Source organism: Anopheles aquasalis, chromosome 3 (assembly GCF_943734665.1).
Source record: "Anopheles aquasalis chromosome 3, idAnoAquaMG_Q_19, whole genome shotgun sequence".
In the NCBI taxonomy this organism is placed as follows: Eukaryota; Metazoa; Arthropoda; class Insecta; order Diptera; family Culicidae; genus Anopheles; species Anopheles aquasalis.
Window position 1 is genome coordinate 49,261,049 of NC_064878.1, and position 7,500 is coordinate 49,268,548.

General features: G+C 46.7%; 1 protein-coding gene across 3 annotated transcripts in view; it reads right to left on the bottom strand.

Annotated features, from left to right (window-relative positions):
- LOC126574062 (cyclin-dependent kinase 14) overlaps positions 1-7,500 on the bottom strand; it is a 103,662-nt gene that overhangs the window by 59,522 nt on the left and 36,640 nt on the right. The gene's annotated exons all lie outside the window — the stretch shown is intronic.

Consider the following 7,500-nt stretch of genomic DNA (forward strand, 5'->3'; position numbering starts at 1 on the left):
CTGCAAAACGAATGTACTTTCACTGGAAACTTTATGACTGAGTCAACACTGGTAGAACGACTGATGGAGAAAGAGAGGACGAGTAGCACTGCATCTGCTTGCTTGCAGATTTGTTTTGCGGTAGTCTTGGAGCTCGAGTTCTGAGTAATTAAAGCAAACATTTATCGATATTTCTACCAACAAAACTTTGTAGCACTTTAAAAGGAAAAGCAAATCGAGGCAAGTTGCTGCTAACCACCATGCTGTTGATTTCTAAAATGCATTATTGTTTACACTCCAGGCTATCGTTCAAACGCTCGCTTTCCCGTTGCATAAGCCAGTTACTCTGAAAGCTATTCTTTCATCAACTTCATCTTTTGCACTCCGTTGCTTCTGCTGTGTCGAGTCGAGATGAATGTCGAGCAGTTATCACAACGACGCTACACAGTTTTCAACTTGCTTAACATTGACAAAGCTCCATTTAAAGCCCTCTCCCATCATCTGCAACGTTAACCAAGGGTGATGGGTGTTACGCAATCAATATTTTATGATGTGGCATAATTTGAAGCCACACACATCAAAGGCTAAACAACGACGAGGTCTCGCTGCCTTTGAGGAAATCGGTGGCATGGAATATTTTCTCCGGAAGTCGGAAGAGTGTGAGTGCGCGCGTGGTTTTGAATATTTTATCCTTCCCCGCCAACCCTGCGCCCACCCTTTTACCGCCCACCCTGCGACTGCGACGACCAGACGTTTCGTACGCTGATCAACCGGTAATAGAATTTAATGCCATAAATACGTGAGTATATGATGCCTGGGGAGCCGGGGACGAATTTCAAAACCGGCATGCAATCACAGTTCGCTGCGTTTGGTATAAATGGTATCCCTCATGATGATGTTCCATCGACAGCAACTGAGATGAAAACGGTGGCATTTTTATTGAACACAATATAAATTTTCACAAGCTTCCAGAAAGCGAACTTCACGGCATTGGCATATGACAGTGATACACTTCTACCATATTCGGGATCCATTACTGTCGGCGTGACGTGGAAACGTTCAAATTAGTTCAATTTATCGTAAACGAGTACTACACGTTCGACACACAACCGCAAATCAGCACCACATCCGGTAGCCGATTGTTTAGCGGGCACACAGGCACTGGCGCACAGCAAAACGCCTGCCTGCGATCGAAAACCACAATCTCTGTCATCGTCACGTGTCTACCACCAACCGCTCATCCATCCATCCATCGATGCCAGACGATAGACATGTCAACTTGTCTATGACGAAAGCCCTCCGCTTGCTACTGATGCGTGAGGCAGTACAGAAGGTGTGCCTGAAACAAGCTGAATGCTGGTTCAGCTACCACCGAGAGCAACAGAAATCGGTGAGAAAGAGAGAGAGGTCGGAAGGACACGACTGTTATGTTTGTGGAAAATTTGCTCGAATTTCTGCTTTCGCTGCACAGCAAGCTTCAAGTGACTGCGAGGTGGACGAAAGCCAGACTATATTCCACCAGCGCACACACTCGCGGAGTACACGCGTTTTCGGTTTTGTTGGAAGCTTTCGACAACGTGGCCGCCCCCAACCAAACCTTCCCTGCTACGATAACCCTCACGAGATAACTCTCGCAGCAGAACAGTGTTTTCCACTAAACCAAATTGGCCTCTGAATGGGGCGAACCTTTTTGGGCCATTTTTTTTTCGTTTTCCATCAAACACACTGTGAAACGCGAAATGGAGGAACGGGAATGGAACGCGCGCGAACCAAAAAAACACCAACAGTCGAGAACAAGCTGAAACACAACTGATGGCGAGCAACCGCGTTTTGGGACGACGGATAGCACGGATGGTGGCCACAAAATGCCCACCGCGCTCGTCGGTGTTCGCAGACGATGTTTAACAATTTCCTGCATTGTTTGAAGCGCAGTGTTTGCACAACATCTTGCCCAACAACCACGATGTTTGCGATTTTCGGGCCAAAGCCGGGCGGGCCGATGCGCCAAAGAATGCGTTCGGTCTGTATCATTCTCAGTCTCTCTCGTTCTCGTTAACGCTTATTATTATTCTCGGGCACGTTTGAACAAACAACCTGTTCGTGTTGTTTGAGAAATAAGCCGACGATGAGTAGAACATTCATTTGGAAACTTGGTCTTAAGGTAGAGTTTGGTAATCTGTTTTAAATGAAAAATATAAAATCAGTTTTCGATAAACTGCTTTCTTGTCAGAAGCACTATAGTCGATATTGTATATAAAATTAGCAAAGAATTTAAAACAATTCCACCACAAAAGCAATAAATTGTTATGTTTCTACACCTCGATCCAACATAAATCATCTTCCATCACAGAAACGTTCCTGTTCCCAACATGATGCAGCAGCAAAAGCGAGGATACGCTCGAGGTATAGGAGATCTTGTCATATTTGCACCAATACACCACCACCATCTATCCACGTCAACAGACATCAAAGGCACTCCAAAGTGCAACTCCAAAAACGGGGAACGGGTAAGATACGACGTCAAACAGGATTCGCTCCCTGCAAAAGATCAAATAGACCTGCCAGGCGAGCATAGGGGAGTTGGGTGCGGGAAGTTCTTGTTGCACATTTACTGCGCACCATCGCCACGCCACTCTGCCAATGCACCACATATTGCACACTTTGGATTCAGGTGTTCTGGCTCCGTTCGCGAATCCATCTAGAAATCACGAGTAAACCCAATGTGGACGCCATTTTAGAGAAGGAGCAAAATGAGCAACATGTAACACCGCATTCACCATCACTGTCGTCAGTTCGCGTTTAGGGATGCACTAAGCTCCCTTCTTGTAGCTGGATTTATTTCGCCTAACGTTTCCGCGCATCAGACCGTTCATGTTTCTGCAAGACCAGACCAGAGTGTCCTGCTTTACGATACGGTACAACACTCGAACAGTGGAGAAATGATGACAATCTTAGTGTAACCATCATCCTGGCAACTATCGGACTTCTCAGCATTGCACTAACGATCTCAAGCTCAACGTGATCGATACAGACACATGGCAGGCACCGACACATAACTTGCTTAAGCGAAAACTCTGAAACGTTGCATTCCATTCCAGCTCATCCGCAGAGCACAAGGTACGACGACACATTGATGAGACATTTATTCTAGGTCCCACCAGTCCCCCAGCCATTTTTGCGCACATTTTCGTACATGTGCCCTCGGGGGGATGTTGCATTCTCGGGCTGAGCTGCATGCAAACGAGAGTGCGGAACATGGCCGGCCTGCAGCTGCATCTTTACCGATGCACCCTCGCTTGGTGCCTGCCATCATTTTCCGAGAGGGTTCTCCCTTAGCGGTGCTTGCAAAACGGAAGCCTAACGCACGTTGCTCCGTCGGTGGCTACACGTGTATCGTGCCAGCCTTGAAGTGTGAGAGAGAGAGAGAGAGAGAGTTGGAGAACCGCAATCGCAATCGTGCAACACGTGCTAAAATGCTGAACAAGTATTGGGATGTAATGTTGGTGGTGGCGCCACCCTGGGGTTGTGGTGCTCAGGAACGATTCCAATCAATCACTGGAACGAGTATGCAGTGGACATTTTAAATTATCATCTTGAACACCGTGGCAGACCGGTAGCTTCAAATGCGCTGCATGCGAAACGCATGTTGCTGCTCCGAATAGCTTTATTTTTGAGACCTTGTTACTTTATTATGTGGAAAAGATGGGCCACTGCTTGCAATGCAATCGGAATGTCGCGAAATTTACCTAACGGACAGTAAACACATTTTGCAACTATTTAGGCGAACTATTTAGGTGCATTGCTACATTTTACGAGCTGCGAATGTCAAATGCATTCCAACGCATGACGTCAAGCCCTCTTTTAAAAGAGATGAGCTACTTTATGGTGTCTCATGCTTGGCATGCAGAACTGTTGAAAGGAAACGACAACTGTCCGCAAGGAAATTTAGGACGGTAAGGTTGTGTGCACACTAATCTACAGCTTTCTAGTAGCGAGCATTAAACGTAATTTGCTTAGCTATTGATTTGGGCAGGAACGACAACCAGACATACACACAAATGCAAGCATACTGCACGATTTAATGGTTTGCGGTGAGCCGGTATCCGTTTTCCGATGACCGCAAATTAAACGATAAGTCATGGGCATGGAAATTAAACGCCATGGATGTCGTTTGGACGCAACTGATTAAACGGACGGTGGAGCTGCCGATTCGCAGCTATCTGTGGTTGAATGATTCCCATTTGAGCGATTTTCCATTTCCTTCCGGACTTTCCGGAACAATTGAAATCGTTTTCCATCCATCCCCGTGGGCGATGGATGCATACAGGACAGGGACAGGAAGCCGTAAAGCCTATCGCTTGTCAACTGGACTATTGTTGCGTGGTCCACGAGATGTGGGTTCGTGGGCGATACGTAGGCGTACGTAGGGTCCCATGATGGAATTGAATTTTCCGCGGAAATCAACCATTTCATCACGTGCGCTTCCCCTGTCCCCTCTACATTCGTTTTGGCTTGCAAATCGGAGGGATATTTGAAATTCCATCTCACACCTGACAAAACCTGGCAAAAATGATGAATCTATTTCGTCATGCTGTGTACCAGGGCCAGCAGGAGGTAAAGACGTTACAGATTCCAGTTTCTACTCCTAGACTAAACGGTGAGCACACCTAAGGCTACACAGCAGGAACGGGATGAGGTTCAGTCATGCAAACGACGTTGGAACCTCAAGCAACAACAACTCAACACCTTCACCACTCGTTTTAGCGCGATGCAGTGGCTGTAATTCGAGCGAGAAAATGAAATTACTACCAACAGTTTAACCGAAAAAAAAACGGAGAGGAAGCGGAGTGAAAAAAAAAAAAAACACCACACAAACGAACTCAACACAACTGCTGAGCGCGAACACACACGGGGACGCGAGTGCCGCAGTAAAACTAATTAAAAAGTTATTTACCAACCTCCCGGACGGAAGCTTCGAGCAGATAATGATAAAACATGGACTGTGTGTACGGACACTGTACACGCACCTGAGCGCGGAGTTGGGTGGCAAAAAGGGTTACAGACACTCGATCTCCACCCACAAACGTGGGCTCTGGCTCATTGGGAGTTCCCATAATTTGGTGATGGCAATTTTTCATGCCAACAGTGCGTTTGCAGCTGGCAAACATAATTATGACGGATGTGCTCTGCATGCACACTCTATTAGAACGTAAATGACATTTCGATGGGAACGGATGCGGTGTGGAGTTCAATGGCGCATGGGTTGAGCATTGCGAGCAAACAAAACGATTCACTGCACGCTTTAAAGGACAATTAAAGGACCTGGAAAGTGTAATACAAATAAAACGCGTCTAGAGGGTGGCAAATAGTAAATAGTTTCCAAACCAATATTATAGTTTTAGAGTAAGAGAAATTCACATACAACAGAAACATCCGAAATTGATTACATTATTCATCCACAAAATAGAATCACTGTGCTATGAATTCTGTAGTCTAGTAAGTTTACTAATATTATTCAAATGAACCGAGAAGAGAAAAGCAAAACAGTACTGCACGATCTCCGAAGTCTACTAACAGATATTAAAATACCTGACATACTCCATCGCATAAAGCTAACAATATGTGTGTTGGCCCTGGCAGAAACGCAACGGAATGTAAAACTGTTTTATCATGTGATTCGAGATACTAATACCAATCAACGAACGTATTAAAGCGGTCGCAACGGGAGGGATTATGATTTTAATTGAGTTATCCGGACATTGAAGTCTGGACAAAGGATAACATACAACTATCCGGACAACTCAATCACATGCCTCAGCAGCGACGTCATTTAAAAAGTTGAGCTACTGTAAAAATGCAACAAAAAAAACAACAATCATTTCCAAATGGTCTGGCTTCAACGGAATCAGCCAACCGGACTAATATCAAATTATACACACGTGTGTGCATGTGGTGTGCCTATGGACACCACCGGCGGTATATGATGATGATGATGCTACAGCAGCTGCTGATGGCGTGGTAACCTCTCCACAGAGATCCCACGGATGCTGCAGAGCAGAGTGTTTCCAATTTCGCACCAGTCCATAGACCGATCGTGTAAACTGCGAAAAATGCTTCCTTCCTCGCATCCCCGATCCCATGTCAATCAGCGACTTGCGGTGTCGGGCAGTAAACTAACTCCCAGCAAGCGAGGGCTTCGCTTTTTAAAACTTCACCTTTCACTCGTTCCAGATCGGCCACAGGATCTCGGGCGGCCTCAAATATTCATTCCCACCTGGCTGGTGGTGAACGGCCCCCGGTAGTTCACTGGGCAACTGGCCACCTTTCGGGAAGCACTTGCAGTCCGTCGTACGTTAGCAGATCTTCCAGTGGGCTTATGCTCTAGCTCACTCCAAGTGGAGTGGTCACAAACCGACCGGAACTGGCCACTTTTACTCGCATCGCAGTCAATATTGCCGCCGCCGCCCATGTGCCCGGTGTGGACTATGCAAACATGGATCAACCCGCCCGGTATACACCGTGGCGGAGAGGAAACGGATCGAATTACAGGGTAGATTACAGAGTGTGCGCTACGATGGCTAGCGAGCGAGTGTGCAGCAGCAACGACCAGAAGGTGGCGAACAATTTTATAAATAAACACTTTTATTGATTCAATTCCACCACGTAGCCCAGGGAAAGAGAGCATGGCATTGGCCAGCGAGCGAACGAACTGCTCCGCCATTGCCACCAAGATGGGGTGATGATGGTGGTGGTGGCGCGCGGCAGTGGTTACGAAAGTTTTATTTTTCGATTAGCGTGTTCCATTGCGCAAGGGTCAACCGGCGAGTGGTCCAACGGTCCAGTAAAGTACCAGTGATGGGTGAAAAATCTTGAAATTGGACAAACTTCTACCACACATCAAATGCGTGCATTTTACGATAACGCGCCGGAGAGTTCCACGATGAGCTCAAAGCACACATATCAAAGGGGCGAGGGGATCGGTAAAGTCCCCACGTCCCAGAGCAGAACTCAGAACTAGCAGGTCAGAAAATCGATCGATGATTTCCATAAACCCCCGTCGAGTCGAGCATATTTTTGGGAAGAAGATAGCCATACACACCGCATCTGCATCTGGCGGTACGATGAGATGACCTAGTTTTGCGACCAGAATTGGAAGCCGTACACATCGGCCACACATACACCTTCATATCAATTGAATGATTTCACGGTGGTCACCTCTCCCCGGGGGTAATTTTGCCTCGCGCCTATGTACGTGGTGCAGCACATGGCTGGCTTCCTCCGGTCATGGGAGTCTTTGAACCGGCGCAACATAACCCAGATCAGATTCTAGGAAGATTTCGCTTCCAGTTTCTATCGAATTTTTTGGGGGTGGAATGTTCATCGTTTGCGACATGTAATAGACTCTAGTTGGAATCCCAAATCTAGGAGTTTGAATCCAGGAAAATACTATTTTTAAAAGGTTCCATTCATGCTTACAAAGAACGCAGCCCGGGCACAGTTCGTAGATTTTCCGGTCAGTCA